General features: G+C 41.5%; 1 long non-coding RNA gene across 1 annotated transcript; it reads left to right on the top strand.

Annotated features, from left to right (window-relative positions):
• Window positions 1-7,894: 7,894 nt before the first annotated feature.
• Window positions 7,895-15,555, top strand: LOC112845446 (uncharacterized). Its single transcript, XR_003218264.1, has 3 exons — window positions 7,895-8,041; window positions 12,949-13,128; window positions 15,416-15,555. It is a non-coding gene; the product is annotated as an uncharacterized LOC112845446 (long non-coding RNA).
• The last annotated feature ends 5,041 nt before the right edge of the window (window positions 15,556-20,596 follow it).

The raw sequence follows: 20,596 nt of genomic DNA, 5'->3' as shown, positions 1-20,596 counted from the left end.
TCTGGACTCAATCTGCTGGAAGAACAACAAACAACCTCCAAGAAATCTAAATTATTTAACAAACTAAAACTGCAATCACTTCATCAGAGTGCTGTGAACAAGGCCTCACAGAGTCCAAATGGACACCTGGACTTGTTCCTCCGCTTCCTTCTGGGTCTTTCCCTGCAGACCAATCAGACTCTCCTACAAGGTCTGCTGACACAGACAGGAAGCAGCTCACAGACCAATAAGAAAACAGTCCAGTACATCAAGGAGAAGCTCAGTGAGAATCTGTCTGCAGAGAAAAGCATCAATCTGTTCCACTGTCTGAATGAACTGAATGATCGTTCTCTAGTGGAGGAGATCCAACAGTTCCTTAGATCAGGAAGTCTCTCCACAGATAAACTGTCTCCTGCTCAGTGGTCAGCTCTGGTCTTCATCTTACTGTCATCAGAAAAAGATCTGGATGTGTTTGACCTGAAGAAATACTCTGCTTCAGAGGAGGCTCTTCTGAGGCTGCTGCCAGTGGTCAAAGCCTCCAACAAAGCTCTGTGAGTACATTTGTACTCATGTCTTTACTTTAACATCCAACTGTGTCAGTAATTTATTTCACCAGGCTTTCTGTCTTTTTATGAATTTGTATCCTCAAGTTTTGAAACTGTAGCCTCTTTGATGCCTCCAGAACTCGGTGCACTCGAGACGCTGAATCCACCATAAACTCTGACATCACTGCTGCTGTTATGTTATCATTCTTTGTTTAAACACTTAGGCTGCATGTGCCTAATGTTGTGATACTTTATATTCACATGCATGCTAGATACATTTCTACCGCAGGTCTATTTTTAGTCACAAATATTGGTGAAACACTTGCTTTTACATGCATGGTGGGTCCTGCATTAAAGCATTTGAATTACTCAGTGAATCATGGCAGCCAGAGAAACATCCTTAGTTACACTTTAAACTAAACTCTGCTTCGTTCTTCCACAGTGTGTTTGTTGTTTCTTTGTTGTTGTTGGCCTGCTCTCTCCTCTCACTCCAAACTTGTTGCAGCAGATGTTTGTCCCTCCCTGAACCTGCAGACTTGGGTGCAGCACCTCAGTTCATCTTCAGTCTGAATCCAGCTGTTTTATCCCCTCAAGCACACCTTCCCTGGTCATCTCTGCTGTGGTTGCTATAAAATGTAATCTTAATTGTAAAAAAAAAAGAACAAAAAAAAAGAAAAAACTCAAGTGAGACTTGATGCCATTTATTGGCAGCATGGTGCCTGTTTGTCAGTCTTTGATGATAAACTGCAGCACAGTCTAAAGCAAACCTTCTGACTTTATTGACTTTATGCATGTATATATTCTTCCTGTTCACCTTGGACACACAACAGCTCTCTGTTTGTTGTGATTGGATCTAGAACACAATTCAGATCAGCCAACATATCCTAATCTAGATGATTTTTAAGGTGGTATCTGGGACGAAAAGTTAAAAATCAGCTTGGATGGCCTGTACTGTATGATGGCCTTCGTTGCACCACATTGATAGCCATGCAGGGTGGTTCACTCCTTGGGCAAGAAGACCGAGGAGTGAGCCCCCCTTGGTCAAAGCTTGGTCACTCAAGCTCACTGTTTTCCCCTTGTTGGTTGATGATAAGTATTTTTTTTTACCTGACTTATAGTCATCATTGTCTTCAAATTAACTCACACACTGCTGACTGCTGTAGCTTACCTGGCTGAGCAGGTGAACCGTGTACTGAAAGTTAGAGTCGTGACTCCAGGGCCTGGTTTGAGTCTGCCCAAGACCATTTCCTGTGTGTCATTCTCCTCACTTCTCCCTCCCTTCCTGTCTTCTCTGTCCTATACGGTGAAGACAAAAGGTCTCAAGTTCTGAAAACTCTTCCCCTTCATCGTCTTCCAAATCATCTCTCTCATCTAAAATCACCAGTATTCTCTGAGTAGAGAATCTTTTCACAATCTTGAATGATAAGGATCCAAGTGGGTAAAGTTATTTATTTGTTGTGTTCCTATTTGCAGCTGGGATAAATTGTGAAAAACTCTCGGCTGCCAAAATTCCATCCAGTTTAGAAGAAAAACATTGAGTGAAGTGTTTGTTTCATCATCCTTCACAACTCATCAACCAGGTGTCACAAACTGCAGCAGAACAGTACAAAGCATGTCATACTGGATGGCTGCAACAACCAGAGTTTTACCTACCTTTGGTATTTCTTGACAGCATGAGCGTAATATTTACTGAACAGAGTCGTCTTCTGTAATCTTTTCAGATTCAGATTCAGAACACTGTATTTATTTTCAAGGGGCAATTAGGATTCTGACCTTGCCCAACAGTACATACAATACACAAACATCACATTGGGGAGACAGGTCAGGCTAGGTAGCTGGCCGGTCAGCCGCTAGAGCAGCGACCCGGAACCGAACAGCGGAAAATGCACAACATCAGGAAAGATGAGGAGAAAAAAGAACTCCCCCCAGACTGAGCTCCAACAGGGAGATCAGTTTGAGAACAGAAAAAAATGACCTTAGCGCAGAGCACATGAAAACTCTTAATATGCCATAGAAACACATGACAAGCAACAGGGAGCCGGTGTAGACAGCGCATCCAGGCCTGCAGCATTTGTGCTGGTCCCCTCGACCCACCGTCTGCACCGGGAGGGGATAAGCATGCTTAGGATGGGAAGGAACAGTCTAAACACCGTCTGTTATCAGGGTGAGATTTGTTATGTTCAGCTCCAGCCTTGAGACCACAGCTGGCGCCGGTATGTTAGCCGCATGAAATGATGGTTTTCTTTGGTGCGAACAACTGCATGTCAATTTCACAGCTGATCTGACAGTCAGTCACTCGTCTCTCAATCTCCCGTTGGAGAGCCACGAGCTTCTCCGAGAGGTTATCAGTTTTGCGCTCAAAGAGCAAAGTCTGAGAACTCACGACCGCCATGAGCTTCTTCAAGATCTTATCCGTGCTGCGTTCAATGAGCCCATTTTGAGAAGTCACGACCCGTCCCATTGTTTCAGTCACAGCGGGCAGCCTTGTGGGGTTTTCAACAGCTGATTCCGCTTTCTTTAATCTTCAATAAGCCAGGGCCAAGCCAGCTCAGATCAGCCAGAACCCTTTGCTGCTGTTAATGTCTGTGCTGCTATATTTCAGTATCAGGCCCTAAATGTACAAATGGATCTGAGAAGATTTCCAATCATGTTTCTACTAGATTTACAGTTTGTTTTCATGTCTTCTGACTGAGAAGGTGGAGCAGGTGGAGCTTACAAGGTATAAGTGCTGATATAGAAGAAGAGTTGTGTTTTAATGAAGCTATTTAGTTAACCAATAATTGTATTGCATGCTGGCATTAAAAAATGTTTCATTTGACTGATTTAATTAATTTGTTTTTTTTTCTTCCAGACTGAGTGGCTGTAACCTCTCAGAGAGAAGCTGTGATGCTCTGTCCTCAGTTCTCAACTCACAGTCCTCTAGTCTGAAAGAGTTGGACCTGAGTAACAATGACCTGCAGGATTCAGGAGTGAAGCTTCTGTCTGCTGCACTGCAGAGTCCACATTGTACACTGGAAACTCTCAGGTCAGGATCCAAACATCCCCACTGCTGATCATTAAATGATATTATTGTATAAACAACCAAGCTTTATAGAATTGGCAGGTGAACTTTTCTTTATCTTTGGATTGCTTAGGAGATTCTTAATTACTGTCTGAAGATTTTTTACAATCACATATTTTGTTTTAATGGTAAAACAGAATTATTGTTCAGTTCAATGAGCAGGTAGCTGTGAGATTCATAATAATGAGGTATATTTGTATTAAAGATGACTAAACTTGAACAGTAGCTGTGTGAGTTACTGTGTTTACTCATGTGTGCTGATGTTGTGAGTAATTCAAAGCTGAAGTAAACTTGTAATGAGTTTAACAGAGTTTCTGAAGTAAGTGTCCTTGGAGATATTTATGTGTTTACTAAAGTCCAGCAGCAGGAGGCTGTGTGCAGCATAGAGGAACCCAGACCTCAGCTTTGTCTCCTGGTTTCTGTTGCTACTGTTACAGTTCCCCCTCATCGTTCCCTTCAACAGTCTCCTCACTGTAACAAATCAAATTGTTACTGTATAGATTCACGTCTGAATGTTGCCATGTGCTATTAAAACTAAAAGCGATGTTTCATACACCCACGTGGTTCAGTCACACAGTAACTGATGGTAAATAATGTTTGTGTTGTGCACATCGTACAGGTCAGCTGCTCCACACAGATCTCAGGTTTACATGCTGGAACAGTTTGTGATCATGAAGGATAAACCTCACTTCCTGTTTGTTTCATACAGATGTGACATGAACAATAACACATTCATGAAATCCTTTTAGGAACACAAACACTATTGTAGCTGGAGAATATATTTGAATGTAGGATAATGTAGGGGATCATAAACAACAGTAATAACTAACCACCACATCACCATTTGGGTTGGTAGCTGCATGTTGATTGATGAAGTCATTTTCTTCTTCCTCCATTTCTTCCTTATTAACATCAGATTAAAAGCTGCACAGAGACAGACACTGGACATGTTTAGCCTAGCTTAGTACAAGGACTGGACCCACGGGGGAAACGGCTCTCATCACTGGATCAAAACATGAAAACAAATCTGAAGTAAAGTTTTGTTGAAGTGAACTGTGGTGGTGCCCAATGTTCCCTCTAAGCTGCATGCGTGCGCAATTGCGCACTGCTGGCACGGTCTCTGCGCACAGAAAATCAGCGTTGCGCACAAAAAAAAAAAAAAAATCAAATCTCAACTGAAATTAAAATTAATACTTTAACAATTCTGTTTTGCAGTGTTAGTCAGTGAGTGACTGGCTGCTCCCGTATGGGATTAGAACGATGCCACCTTATCCCATAGTCCAGCCAATAATGCGATTCACATTCGTATATACGCAGCCAATCAACGTCGCTGACAGGCTATGACAGCGTCCTTATGTGCCGACACCGGTGTTTTAGCTGGCAAAGCGGCGTGGCTGATGTGGAGTGAAGCCACGTTAATGACAACGTGTACAACCATTGGAGATGTGAGCAGGACAGACGGAACAATTGACGGGAAAAGTGTGGACTTTATACCAGTTTTTAAATTGTGTTGATAGGTCACGTAAAACCAGAGTTATGATAAAAATATCTGCAATGTTTGGTTTTCTTCCTGAATACTATTGTTGTTTATATTTACTGCGGGAAGAAACGGTAAAAACGGCGTTTTATAAGGAAAACGCTCGAAAGCCTGTGAGCAAAAACAAAACCAAAACCCCACCTTTTCCTATTGGTGGAAAAATGTACCATGTGGACCAATCAAAAAATGATATGGCAACATGGCATTTAGTTGTTTAGGAAGGGGGAAGTTTGAGGAGTGACGGCGGTGTTTTGAGATGTGAGAGATTTGCGACGTTTAGCATGTTTGGAGTGTGTTAGTGTGTTGTCTTGTGTAGTTAGTGTGTAGTGTAGTCAATAGTTTTGTTGTGTGTGTCAGAACAATGAGGCGACTGCTGAATGTTACAGGTGTTACAGGAGCGATACATCTCCTGTTGTCAGGCCTGCAGGTATCAGGCTGTTGTTCTCCTTTATCTCATAGTGGACAGAACTTATTTTTGGAGTGGCACAAATAATTTGTGTGGCATCAGATTCTATGCAGAACAGCTGATTGTTCTGTAAATAGTTTGAAATGTTTATTTAAAAATGCCTTGGCTGCATTTAAAAAAATAGCTGCAAAAAACTTTGTTGTTTGCCAAACTGAGTTACTTTTTGGAAGAAGTAACTATATAATTAATTGCCCAACATTGGTCATTGTGAAAAGATTTTGTTTATTATTCAAATATGCTTTGCTTGTGATTGTGTAAACTCTGAATGACGATTCACCCTGATAAACATGAAGCCTTGCCTATGCTTATCAAATGCCTGTGAAGACAAGTTCCTGTGTAAAGAAGAACGGAAAGTTCCACTTAAACAGATGTTTAGTATAGTATGAACAGAACGTTTAGTAAGATATGCATTTGTCAGTTAAGCAATCTATATTCTGAGAACAGGCGGAGACTGCCTCCGTCTGCTGTGTAACCTACATGCCTATATAACCTGCAATAAAGAAGTGTACTGTGTGACTCTCTCTCGAGACGTTCACCCATGTACATGTGATTGATTATATTGTCTCACTGTGTCTCTGTTTTACTTTGGCAGCCTTCTATTTGGGAAATTCCCCCGACAGTCATTATATACTATATTTGGAAGACAGAGTTACAGGACTCTCTCCCAGACCACAGACTCATAATACAAGTCAGAGCTTTATAAAAAAAAAAAAAAAAAAAAGAAGAAGAAGAAGAAAGAAGGAACAAGAGTCTGGGACGAACAAGTCATGAACAAGAATTTTTTAAATTTTCATTGTAAGTGGGCTAAAGAATTTTATTGAAAGTAGTCTAACATAAATGCTGTAATTTGATTATTTTAATAAACATGTAACTTGGATGGATTCAATGCTGGTGTGACCACAGTGCACACGTCTGCTGTTGCTCACCGTGGTCCAAGGGATCGCTCAGGGAGTTTGTGTGTTCGCTCAGACACATGAAACATGAGAGGGAACATTGGCGGTGACTGACAGGGAAAAGGGGAATGATAAGATTTACTGTAAATATAATTATGTATGTATTGAAAAAGGAACAACTAAAATGTTCCAGCTGAAAAAATGAAATCAGTTTCAGTTTATGAGCTCTGTTTGTTTTCTTTACAGTTCCAACCTTTTATAGTGAAATGAGCTGCTCATTCCTGTTTAGATGACCTGCATAAAACAATACAGAGCACATTGGGCTGAATATGGAAGAAGCATCACAGTACAGCTTCACTGAAGCTTTAAAGTCTCTGATATGAAATAAGAAATGAAGCAGCCAGAGCTTTTTCATGAGTGGAAATCCACTGTGACTGTGAGCTGCTGCTACAGCCTCCAGATGAGCCAGCAGCTCATCCTCCTCAACATTTTCTCACCAACTTTAATGGAAGTGTGATGTTTTCAGCTGGAGTGATGGTCAGGGTGGCCTCCCTCTCCTCTTCTTCTCCTCTTCCTCTTTCATTTGTAAAGTCAGTTCTGCTGCTTTTATTCATGTGGAAGTCCTGATGCTGAGTTTGGGAGAGACTAACAGCCTCGGCAGCAGAGGGGAGAAAGGCTGTAACACCACCACTTTACTCTGTTCTAACTGTCACATCATTTTATCAGAAAACATATGTATGCTCATGTTTTTAGTATGTTTGGCTTGAAAAGCTAAAAAAATAAGAAGATCAAATGGTGCTCTTTATTATTGTGTTGGTTTTGTTTCGTGTCTATTGGTTGGAGCCCAGCTGTGCGTGGCCCCTGGGCCTGTGGTCAGAGTGTGTGCTGGATAATCTGGCCCAAGATGAGGCCAAACTGACATGGGATTAAATGACTGTCACATATTTGAGCCGAATTTAAAAACATCCTCCATAAATATTGAATAATAACAATAATAATAAAGGGTCAGAAGATGACTTGTTGGAATGAAAATGAGCTTGTAGTTTGTCTGCTTTAATAATGTGACTAGAAAAAGGTGTTGGACTTCAAATATGTCCATTTCTTTCACACTTCACCTTTAAAAGTGAAGCCATGTGGTTCCTGGAAGGAAAAACACGACTTTTTCATTTTTTGATGATAAATGTATGACTTTAATGTGAAATATTCAGAGTTTTTTCTCTTGTTTGTTTGAAGCTGCTTCCTGTTGGCTTCAGCTGTTTGGAGTTTACATTTTCTAAACTTCTACATTCTGAACCTTCTTCAGCTCTGAACAGATGATGAAACACTGAATGATTTCAAGCACTTTGTCTAATAAACTTACATCTTTCATTCTTTATACAGATTGAGTGTCTGTGGTTTGTCAGAGATCAGCTGTGATTATCTGGCATCAGCTCTGAAATTCAACCCCTCGTATCCCAGAGTGCTGGACCTGAGTGGAACCTACAACAACCTGCAGGATTCAGGAGTGAAGCAGCTGTGTGTTCTTCTGGAGAATCCACGATGTCGATTTGAAACTCTGAGGTCAGTCACCATGTTTTAGTTGTGCTGAGATGAATATAAGATAACCTTTATTAGTCCCACACGTGGGAAATTTGTTAAATGACGAGAAATTATATATAAGTTATATGTAAGTTATATATAAGTTATATGACGAGAAAGTTGTGCTGACACTATGGATCGGTAGGCCCACACACCTCTATACAGGAAGTCTGGTTCTACTCTTTGTAGAACTTCTGATCCCTGATCCTCTGAGTCTGACTCAGTAGATAATACAGAGTTCTGAGCTGATGTGGGTGAGAGGACTCAGGCAGCCTGACAGATTTGATGTCCAGGTCTTTCCTGCTTGTCCTGATACAAATAAACATGAGTATCTGGTCAGTGGTTGTTGATCAATGGTCATGAGAATTTGCATAATTAAGATTAAAGAACTGACCTCCCAGCCCATTGTTCCTTCAGTGGGCTGGTTTCAGTCATTATGCAAATGTACTGTTTATAAGATTGGGGAAAGCTGCAGTCAGCTGAGACTGAAGAAGTCACTTGGATGAGTGACGAAATATTTCTCCCACAAAACGCTACGTCCAGATGAACAGAATCAGCTTTTGGAGAAACCTGAGTATCCTTGCAGGTCAGATCTCATCAGTCACACCTGTTAGTGAAGCTCTCCTCTAGATTTTAGTGCTTGTTAAACTAGGATGATTTTAGGAGCCTGGACCGCAGACTCCAAGGGAAGTTATGACTTGGAAAGACTAAACCAACCTATTAGAGGTGTTTGCACTAACATAGATAAATACTCAGATTTAAACCTTTATTGTTTCACAAAGGGTTAAAAAGTGAATGTGCACAGAGAGGTTGGTGGTGAGATGGGCACTTCCAGCACTGTAGATGTGTTCCAGCTCAGTGTTCATGGAAATAACCCGGAGAGCAGGATTCCTTGATGAATGTCACATCTTCTTAAAGTTATAATCCACAGAGAAAACTGTGAAACTGTCGATCTGATATCTACTCAACCAATCAGGTGTTTACATGCCCTTCACTGATCTTCAGCCCCACCTTATTATCACCCCTTCTCTCTCTTTTACATCTGAATAATCTTCACTTCACATTTCAGTCAGTTCAGATTTCATTAGCACGTTCACTTTAGCATAATCCATTTTAATCCAAACACCTTTCTCTTTAAACTTTGTTTGTCAGTAACAGTATATTCAGTACAATCCTCTGTTTCACTGACTCACACACATTCAGAGATCAGAGTGTCCTGTGTGCTCTCATTCACTCACACTCACTCTCATATGGCTGAAGTCTGTTTGTACACAGGCTGTCAGCTGGCCTGAGTTAGGCCTGTCTCTAACATCATTGGTTTCTTACTTTTATTCTGATTCATCAAAGCCAAACTGAAACATCTTTATATTTACTGATTATGTTCTCATCAATAATTAACAGTCAGTACATTCAGATATGAATCATAATTCAGTGTTTAACATATTATCACAGATGGACTCCACAGGAGATCTCCTTTATGAAGAAACTGTTTGTCCAACAGTGGGAAACATTTCAGAGAACATCTCGGAGAATATCTGTGAAGCAGAAACTAAACATAATAATAGAAGAAAAGCCAAATAATGATCCAAATCCTGCTCTGAGACTATCAGACAGTAAAGGCTTCCAAAGACTGCTCAGCTCTCAGACTTACTTAAAGATGCTGGTGCTGTCCACAGATCAGCTGACCTGCTGGGTCTTGTCCCATGTCCAGAATATTGAGGATGAGAACAAAAAAACAATGGTCCAGGAGTGTTAGGTCAAACGATGATTTAATGAACACACGCGTGGGGAGATGTACACTGCAAAACATCAGCTGTAGATCTCCGCCCAATAATACACCAGCAATTGTTTTATATCATCAGGGTATTATTTATGACACCCCCTCATGGGTCAAAGCAGATACATCACAAATGTTCTGTTGACGACCTGCGACACAGTCAGAAAAGAACATTCTCTTCGCCTCCAAGCCAGATGTCTTCCTGTAGCTCGTGTTTGCTCTCGTTTATCTCTGGAACATCAGAGCACGTCCTACAACAAACTGAAACTTATGCAGGCACAAAATACAGTTGCAAGCTTGCAAAATGTTTGAACTCTTACCTAGAAATGAGTCTACCTACTATGTATGTATGTGTCAACCTCAAATGCACTCCGTTTCACCTCTCCTACTAAGGCTCACAACCAGACAGAGGCCACTCTCATATGTGTAACAAGCTAACTTAAACTATATGTGCAATATATTGATATATTGTTTTAATCAAATGCCACTACTCAAAGCTTAATAAAAAGATATAAACAGACAAAAGATAATAATGAATAACATGATATAAGTGTTTTGTAAGCGTGTATGCTATCCTTCCATAGCTCTTAGGCCCCTTACACAATAGATTGTCTGGACATTCTCGCCAGCCAAAGCTTTTGACCTTCAATTGATAGACTGAGCCACAACTCTTTTATAGGTACACAATGCAATGTGTATAAAATGATTACAGTTGCACCTGCAATGAAAGATTATTATGTTATTATGATAACACCTGTAATACAGACTTTAATGTAATGTCAACAGCTTCAATAAATACTTTGATGAAATGATGAATAATGCAATGATAAAGATGACAGTTATGAACAGTAGCAGTAAAATAATTTCCCTGATCCCCACAGTCTCCATGATCAGCTTTGTTTCTTGGAGATAAAGGCTGAGCCCTTTAGAGCTTCAGTTCTCCAGAGCAGCAGGATGTCTGAGGTCTGCAGAAACACAAAAACACAGCAGCTAAAAATAGTTGTTCAAAGAAAACAAGGTGGGAGCTGCTGATTCCTGAGCTTTGATACTGGATTAGCTTCAGTAGTTATTCCCATCAGTGCTGTAGGAGCTACATTTAGTCAAAGCTGATTGTCTTCTTTGAACAATCACAATGACTACTGTTGTAAAAACAAGCACACAAAGAACCAATGAGAGTGAAGAACAGGATAAAGAGCTCCTGTGATGGTGGCAGAGAAATGAGCAGCAGACGGCCGTCTACATGTTGTAGTGGTTCACAGTCACCAGGGGGCGCCGTCACAGCCATGCAGTCAGTGGGCTGCTCTGCTTGTGCTGTTGTTGGTGAAGCTGAAGTGAAAGCGAGTGTTAAAACAATGAAAAGTGTCCACTGCAGCCTCCATCTGAGCTTCTCATGCTCTTCTTCTTTGATCCTCCATGTTTGTGCTGAACGCTGCTGTCACTCTCTTTCCTGTTCCTGCCCACTTTCTAACCAATCAGCATTGGAGCGTGCACAGCGTCGTCCACACTGAGCTTTGTTGTGAGCGTGTCGACTCGTCTGCAGAACATTTCCAGTACAATAACCAGCTGTGCATGTGCCCCAAGCAGCAACTTCAAGCTCACCTCAAAGAAGTTTAACAGGAAGGACGACTCGTCCATCACGCGTCCAGCTGTGACCGTGTCCACAGCAGAGTGTCACCGAGGCTTAATGCTAACACGCACACATGAAGCTAATACCACGACGAGCAGCTGCTCAGTGGATTTGGAGGAGAAATGTCTCCAGCTTCTCACAGGCAGTATGCAGAATGTGGATCTCCACAAAGACTGTGGAGAGCTCGTCCCAGACTCAAAATCCACACTTGTCTCCACAAAACTTCTCACACGTTCCCGTCACAAGTGTCTTCTAAGTGAAGCTACCAGGTTCAGGTCCAGCTCTGTTTATCTGGGGCTGCAGTAGATGGGTGATCCATCCTCACAAAGCAACACAGACACCAGATATGCAAACACAGCATCATATAACACAACCAACAGATCCAAAGAGTTTTCTCTGCATTTCTGTGGCTGATGCTGCTGGAACGAAGCTGTTTGAAACCTTGTTGTCCTGCACTTTGGGACCTGAAGAGGAAACTGAACCTCTGTGCAGAGGGTTCAACTCTGAGGATTCCTGTTGTTGGGATTCAGAGATTCTTTTATTGCTATCATATAATCTGCCTTATGATGACTGCATTAATAACATGTTTTACAGTATTACTTTATCAGTAATATTTCTTACAGGGTTCATATTGCATTGAATATGTTTGTCATCACATTGACCTTTCTATTTACAGGTGTAGTTATGGTCAGTTTATACACATTGCATATCTGTGCTTGTTTAGAGTTGATGTTCCGTCCAAAAGGGTTTTAAGCTTCACTGGTGAGAGTGTCCAGGTGATACATGTTGAGGGAAGATGAGAACATAGCAGGTTAATTGCATGCATGCTTACAATACATAAATCTAGCAACAGGCCTGAGCGAAGGCCCAAGTGTCTTTGACCTTTTTGTAACTGGCTGCCCTTTTAGTTACTTGGTAGCAGATGACTGGAGGCGATAACCAGCCGTCAGACACTCCGAAGGCTTAAGACTATGATTGTGCATGGAAGGTGTTGCAGAAAGGGGAAGTTATATGTCTGTTATATGTCTGTTTATAGCTATTAGAGATGTACAAGATGTACCCTTGTCTGTAAACAATGACTGTACACAATGTATTTTTGAACTGTATTTGACGTGTATGTGGGGGTGTGATCCTCTGTGCTATAAAACCAGAACCCAGTGTATTTTTGTCAGAGCAAATAAGCCATATGCTGATGGTTGTTCTCCGTTGTCAATAAACTCATCGTTTGATTGCACTTTTCTGGAGCCTCCGTCGTTTGTTGTCTGGTCTGCAGTTGAATGATCTCGCTTCACTGTTCAGTTTTTTTTTTTTATTTCACACGGCAAAAGTTGACAACTTTATGATAAATGTACAACTTCAATGTGAAAACTTCATTTTTTTCTCTTGTTTGTTTTTGTTTGAAGCTTCTTCCTGTTGACTTCAGCTGTTTGGAGTTTCCATTTTCTAAACTTCTACATTCTGAACCTTCTTTCATTCTTTATACAGATTGAAGGGCTGCGGTTTGTCAGAGATCAGCTGTGATTATCTGGCAGCAGCGCTGAAGTCCAACCCCTGGTATCCCAGAGTGCTGGACCTGAGTGGAACCTACAACAACCTGCAGGATTCAGGACTGAAGCAGCTGTGTGTTCTTCTGGAGAATCCACGATGTCGATTTGAAACTCTGAGGTCAGTCACCATGTTTAAGTTGTGCTGAGATGAATATGATGTGAAAGTTGTGCTGACAATATGGATCAGTAGGCCCACAGACCTCTATACAGGAAGTCTGGTTCTACTCTTTGTAGAACTTCTGATCCCTGATCCTCTGAGTCTTTCTCAGTAGATAATACAGAGTTCTGAACTGATGTGGGTGAGCGGACTCAGGCAGCCTGACAGATTTGATGTCCAGGTCTTCCCTGCTTGTCCTGATACACATAAACCTGAGTATCCTTGCAGGTCAGATCTCATCAGTCACACCTGTTAGTGCAGCTCTCCTCTAGATTGTAGTGCTTGTTAAACTAGGATGATTTTAGGAGCCTGGACCACAGACTCCAAGGGAAGTTATGACTTGGAAAGACTAAACCAACCTATTAGAGGTGTTTGCACTAACATAGATAAATACTCAGATTTACATCTTTATTGTTTCACAAAGTGTTAAAAAGTGAATGTGCACAGAGAGGTTGGAGGTGAGATGGGCACTTCCAGCACTGTAGATGTGTTCCAGCTCAGTGTTCATGGAAATAATCCGGAGAGCAGGATTCCTTGATGAATGTCACATCTTCTTAAAGTTATAATCCACAGAGAAAACTTTGAAACTGTCGATCTGATATCTACTCAGCCAATCAGGTGTTTACATGCCCTTCACTGATCTTCAGCCCCACCTTATTATCACCCCCTCTCTCTCTTTTACATCTGAATAATCTTCACTTCACATTTCAGTCAGTTCAGATTTCATTAGCACGTTCACTTTAGCATAATCCATTTTAATCCAAACACCTTTCTCTTTAAACTCTGTTTGTCAGTCACAGTATATCAGGTACAATCCTCTTTTTCACTGACTCACACACATTCAGAGATCAGAGTGTCCTGTGTGTGCTCTCATTCACTCACACTCACTCTCATATGGCTGAAGTCTGTTTGTACAGAGGCTAACCTCAAGAAATCACATGATAGGGTGGGGCTAGGTTTCACAATGAGCTCTCCGCAACCTTGGCTGATTGTGACCTACACCCATTTTCACACCTTGGCTCGTGTGATTAGGTAGAGGATCAACAGGGGGTTTCATGACCCCCTTGGCGGACTCTCCCACAGGGCTTAAATCTGGGACTAGAGAGTCCCTGATTGACCCTTGACATTTGACCCTAGAAATAAAGAAGCTTCTTGGATGAGAGGTGAAACGTCTTCAAGAAACTTAAAGAAGCCCAGATGCCTTTTTTTTCTAAGCTCTTTAGATGACTGCGAACCCTCACAGACACCTCATCAGTGGGACTCTCAGAGCTACCAGCCCTTTCCTAAAATCACAAAGCTCTTCATTGAAATCAATGATATCAAAGCTGGAATTAAATGAGTCCAACTCTTCTGCTGATTCAGCATCACATTCATCTTTTGTCCTTGCTCTGCATCCCCACCATGGACTTCATTCCTTTCCAAGCCAGCCTTGAGTGTCCTTTATTCAGCTCATCCTCTGCTTTACTTTTAGACCTGATTTTATCGGCTTTATCTCTCTTTGAACAAGTTTCTGTGCCTCGATCTTTTTCTTCTCTCCCTTAAGAACAAGACAGTTTCTTCTGATTGAGAACATGTTTGAGTGATTTACTAATCCAGGGCTGATTTTTGGGGAAAATACTTCCTGTTTTCAAAGTAATCCCCATTTTTCCCAGAAAGAAATGTAAGTAGAAATAAATGATCTAAGTGAGAACATGAGCCTTTAAAAAGGCTCTTCTGAGGCTGCTGCCAGTGGTCAAACCCTCCAACAAAGCTCTGTAAGTAAATATGTGATCATTGCTTTAGTTTTTAAATGTTTATTCTAGTTAACACAAATCAGGTGGAACAACTCAAATAAAATATCAAAAATATTAAGTGGTCATCGGTACTCAGTTTGTTCAATACTGAATACATTGGAGCACAAATTGTCCACATTTCTGAAATATTTCTGGGTGTAACTGTTACCAAAGTGCAATTTAGACCTGACCTGTGGTTGTTATCTAAGTGATAATCATCAATTCTACTAAAACAAATACAAAATAAAGAAATTTGACACATTGTGTTGACACCAAAAGCACACTGAACAATTCAGTGTTGTTTTACTGCTGTTCTCTCTTCACTTCTTCTCCTCTGATCCTCTCCACATGTTGCTCTGCATCAGTGCTCAGTTTCCTGACAAAAACAAGATTAAATATTGCCAAATATAATAATATCTCATTACACTTCAACATAAGTGTTTTAGTTTTGTAATTGTTTATCTGTTATTTTTCAGACTGAGTCACTGTGACCTGTCAGAGAGAAGCTGTGAAGCTCTGGCCTCAGCTCTCAGCTCTCAGTCCTCTAATCTGAGACAGCTGGACCTGAGTAACATTAACCTGAAGGATTCAGGGGTGAAGCTTCTGTCTGAAGGACTGAAGAATCCACAATGTACACTGGAAACTCTCAGGTGAGATCAAGCATTTTTCTTTCATCAACTGACAGAATTAGCTGATTAATAATAAGGCAGTCCTCTAATAAGAGGAGAAGTGGAGGTGTTTTGAAGGGCAACATACTCTTATGTCTGTGAAGGTTCTCAGTCATCCAGGTCATCGTAGTCAAAGGAGTTTGCAAAGAAAAGCGTCTGGACTTCTTTAAGTTGCTTGAAGACGTTTCACCTCTCATCCGAGAAGCTTCTTCAGTTCTAAGGTCAAATGGCCGAGAGTCCCAGATTTAAACCCAGTGGGAGTATCCCCCCAAAGAGGGACAAAGGACCCCCTGGTGATCCTCTAATTACATGCGCCAAGGTGTGAAAGCGGGTGTGGGACCTAATCAGCCAGGGTTTCGGGTGAGCTCATTGTGAAACCTGGCCCCACCTTGTCATGTGATTTCCTGAGGTCAGATGGCCCAGGATGTGAGTGGGCGTTAAGGCGTCTGGGGAGGGAACTCAAAACTGGATTATAGATGGCAGACAGTTGGTGTCGTAAACCACCGCCTCTGTTCAAAGATGGTCGCTCACAGTGGACATAGATGGCCTCTTTCACTCCTCTTTCAAACCATCTGTCCTCTCTGTCCAATATGTGAACATTGACATCCTCGAAAGAGTGACCTTTATCCTTAAGATGCAGATGGACTGCTGAGTCTTGTCCTGTGGAGGTGGCTCTTCTATGTTGTGCCATACGCTTGTGAAGTGGCTGTTTGGTCTCTCGAATGTAGAGGTCTGGGCATTCCTCGCTGCACTGTACAGCATACAGCACATTGTTAAGTTTGTGTTTAGGAGTTTTGTCTTTCGGGTGAACCAGTTTCTGTCTGAGTGTGTTGCTGGGTCTGAAGTACACTGGGATGTCGTGCTTGGAGAAAACTCTCCTGAGTTTCTCTGATACACCGGCTACATAGGGGATGACAATGTTGTTGCGTCTGTCTTTCTTATCCTCCCTCGCTGGTGTCTGATCTTCTTTTCTGTGCCTCTTTGCTGACTTTATGAACGCCCAATTAGGATAACCGCATGTTTTGAGTGCTTCCTTTACATGTGTGTGTTCCTTCTTTTTCCCTTCAGGCTTAGAGGGAACATGTTCTGCCCGGTAGTGTAGGGTCCTAATTACTCCAAGTTTGTGTTCCAGAGGGTGATGGGAGTCAAAGAGGAGGTACTGGTCTGTGTGTGTGGGCTTCCGGTAAACTGTCTCGGCCGTCTGCTCCTTGCTATCTAAAATATAACAGGACACTGGCGTAAATTCTCGACCGTCTCACACTTCTGTTTAATCGGTTTTCTGTTTGACGTTTATTCAGCTGTGTGGAAACCAAGGAGGAACCCACCCGGGGGATTAATAAAGTTTTATTTTATCTAATCGAATCTAATAACTTTAATCTCAGCCAAACCGATTTTCTCACAAACAAATAAAACACTGAAAAAAGCCAAACAATAACATTTTTAGGTTGTCTAAGTGACTTATATATTACGTTTAACCTGAGTAGCGAAAGTCCGCGGTGATCTGAAAATGATGTGCCAGGAGTTGTGCCGTTCTCGGCGGCTTCAGTGACCCTCGAGCTCTCGGCTAGCTATCGAGCTGGTGGGTAACAGACGTCTCCGAAAACGTCGAACCACTTTTGCAAATATGCAATATCTTGATAAACCGAGCAGATGTTTGAAGTTTACACAGCTACATTCTCGCCTGAAAATATGTTAAAAGTTTATTTTGTGACCCAGAAAGATTAATAAAAGTAATTTTAAAACTTGGTAGCGGCCGCCATTGCCGGAAACTGGAGTTTGGCTGGGCCGCGCTATGAATTCTGGGATATGGTGGGCCACGAAGGACACACCCGACCCATCCTTCAAATTCGGGGAAAAGGAGGACGCATTTGTCGGCTGCATTCGGAGGAGTCTACGAATTTGGACAGCCTTCGGCGCGTCGCTGTGACGTAATCGGTCTACAAATGCGTCCTCAGGAGGATGCAGCCCATGAATTTGGACATGACCACAGACTGTTCCCTGTTTGTGAAGGACTGCTAGGAAAGTTTAACATAACTAATTGTCTGTCCTGAATCAGTCTTATTAGGTAATGTTCAAATAATGTTATCATCCCAGTGTTTTCAGTGTGGGAGAAAGTACTCAGGGCCTTCAAGTTACACACTATGAAAGGCAGCAACAAGTTTAATGTTCAGAAACCTAAAGTATGTATCAGCAGCAGAATGGAGCTAAAAATAAATGTTTGTTTCAGTTCTATGAAGCTTTGAGTATTTTGGATTAGTAGCACTGCTGTTTGTTGCATCATATTGCTGTAATTGTTTATATGCTTTATATAGTCTGAGGTAAGTTGATCTATAGTGTTACATCATATTCTATAAGGATGTTATGTGTTTGTAGACTTTCTGCCCAGTTTGACCCATTTAGCAGAAGTCAGCCTGTTTAAGGCTCTGATATCTATTCTGTATGACTTAAAGCAGTTATGACATGGTCTGATTTTCTCACCCAATAAAGGAATATTTCATATATCAGTCTGATCTTCATTCTATCAGAAACAGTTATCACAGCTCGTACATTTTCCTTTTTACACATATATGTAAGCATTGAGCCAAATTTAGTAATGCTAACATATTGAAAGAACAATGTTTGTCTCTTATGTATAATACATCTATATATACACTGTCAAAGATACTTGTCTTTGTGTGAAGATTTAAGGTGATAGGAAATATAAATAACTGCAACTTGAATCTTTACTGAAGCTCAGTATTTGACACAGAGTTCATTCACTGCTGTAATAACTAATAATGATTAATATAATAACTATAATATTGGCCATATTATATTTACATTACCAAAGTGATATGACTTTAGTCTCATGAACAACATTAGCTAATTGTTATTTACTAACTAATCTTAAAATGACTGTTCAGTACAGAAATGAAGCCCAACAATCATATTTTACAGTCCTGTGGTCTCAGCCTCAGATACTTATTAAATCAAAGCATATGTAGAAAAAAACAAACAAATGAACAAAATATGTTCTCCTTCATTTCTGTCAAACAAAGCTGTATGACACGTTTCCAGCGGTTAGTATCATGGTTGCTAGGCAACCTGAGCAGCGCGACGAAGGCTAGACCGTCCCATTTCACAAGCCTCTCACTTCCGCACTTCTCGTACTTCCTAGTACGCGAACTGTGCGTACTCCAGAGCGTGAGGTTGCTGGATTGGGACACAGCCTATGTATTCTGTGTGGCTCTCCCCGGTCTCGTCATGTGTAATTAGCCTCAGCCGTGTCTCCCAGCTGTTCACCTTCTGTTGTGTTTCTGTTTTGACTTATGGAGATGAAATGTAAACTCCTCAGCTTTATTTCTGGCATGAGTCCATATTTGGCACCTACTTCCTGAAATCAGAAATCAGAAAGGGTTTTATTGCCAAATGTTGGTTTACAACAGGAAATTTAGGAAATTGCTGCGGTACTTAGTGCAAAACATACTGTCAGACAACGCTTAAATAAACATAAAAATAAAGATTAAAAGTGCTTAACAGATAGATATATACATGAATGCAGGGGGTGATCAGTGCAAAAATAGAAAGATGCAGTGAACACAGTGTATATGGTTATTGTTCATGAGTCCAACAGCAGAGGGGAAGAAACTGTTCTTATGGCGAGAGGTTCTGGTGCGAATGGACCGGAGCCTCCTGCCTGAGGGGAGCAGGTCAAACAGACTGTGTCCAGGGTGAGAAGGGTCAGCTGTGATCTGAGCTGCACGCCCCAGTGTCCTGGTGGTGTACAGGTCCTGCAGAGATGGGAGTCTGTGTTACACCCTGAAAAGGAGCTGAAAAGGGGATAAGTCAATGATGACGCTCAGACACGATGCTTCTCCTTCAGCAGCTTCATTGCGAATGAGGCATCGTGGCCAGAGCTCCCCCTTCCGGCAACGGCAGACATAACGAATCAATCATGATCACTAAATCACATGGATTATTCCCCAGGCTCGACAAGTAGATCACAGATTGAATTTTACACAGGTTATAGTCACATTAAGGATTGTTATCCGGTTGAACAAAGTCATGAACTCTTTTAACTGTTTTGTGTTACATTACATCTCTTTGATGGGACTTTTTTTTACCCTTGTTTATACATTTACATATTTGAAACAAATTGAATAATAAATTGAGTAACTTTTAACCACAACTGTTTACTACATTATGAACTAATAATCAATCTATCACATCTGCAGCCAATCACCTTCTCAGCAGAGAGCACAACACGCTGCAGTCTCTGCTTGTCCCTGATAGTGGCTCCAGCGTACCACACGGTGATGGAGGAGGTGAGGATGGACTCGATGATTGCAGTGTAGAATTGCATCATCGTCCATGTTGGCAGGTTGAATTTCTTCAGCTGCCTCAGGAAGTACATCCTCTGCTGGGCTTTCTTAATGACAGAGGTGATGGTGGGCTCCCACTTCAGGTCTTGGGTGATGGTGGTACCCATGAAGTGGAATGAGTCCACAGTGGAGATGAGGGTGTCAGTCAGAATGATGGGGGGGAGTGGGGCTGTGTGCTTCCTGAAGTCCACAATAATCTCCACTGTCTTCTGGGCATTCAGCACCAAGTTGTTGTGGCTGCACCAGGACACCAGACGTTCAGCCTCCATCCTGTAGAAAGACTCATACCCCTCCTAGATGAGTCCGATAACGGTGGTGTCATCTGCAGACTTGATTAGCTTGACAGACTGGTGGGTGGAGGTTGAAGCGAGATCGATCAACTGGAGACCAAACAACAAACGACGGAGGCACCAGACGAATGCAATCAAACGATGAGTTTATTAACACAGGAGAGGCAACATCTGCATATGTCTTCCTCTGACAAAAATTCATCAAAAACTGGTTTTATACCATAGAACATTAACGCCCACACATACACGTCAATACAAGTCAAAAATACATAGTTGACAGACATGAGCGCATCTTATACATTTTAATAACTATAAACAGTCATATAACTTCTCTTTTC

This window comes from Oreochromis niloticus, unplaced genomic scaffold, assembly GCF_001858045.2.
Source record: "Oreochromis niloticus isolate F11D_XX unplaced genomic scaffold, O_niloticus_UMD_NMBU tig00007374_pilon, whole genome shotgun sequence".
NCBI lineage: Eukaryota > Metazoa > Chordata > Actinopteri > Cichliformes > Cichlidae > Oreochromis > Oreochromis niloticus.
Note: the sequence above shows the minus strand (reverse complement) of the source record. Positions and strands in the feature narration are given on the sequence as shown.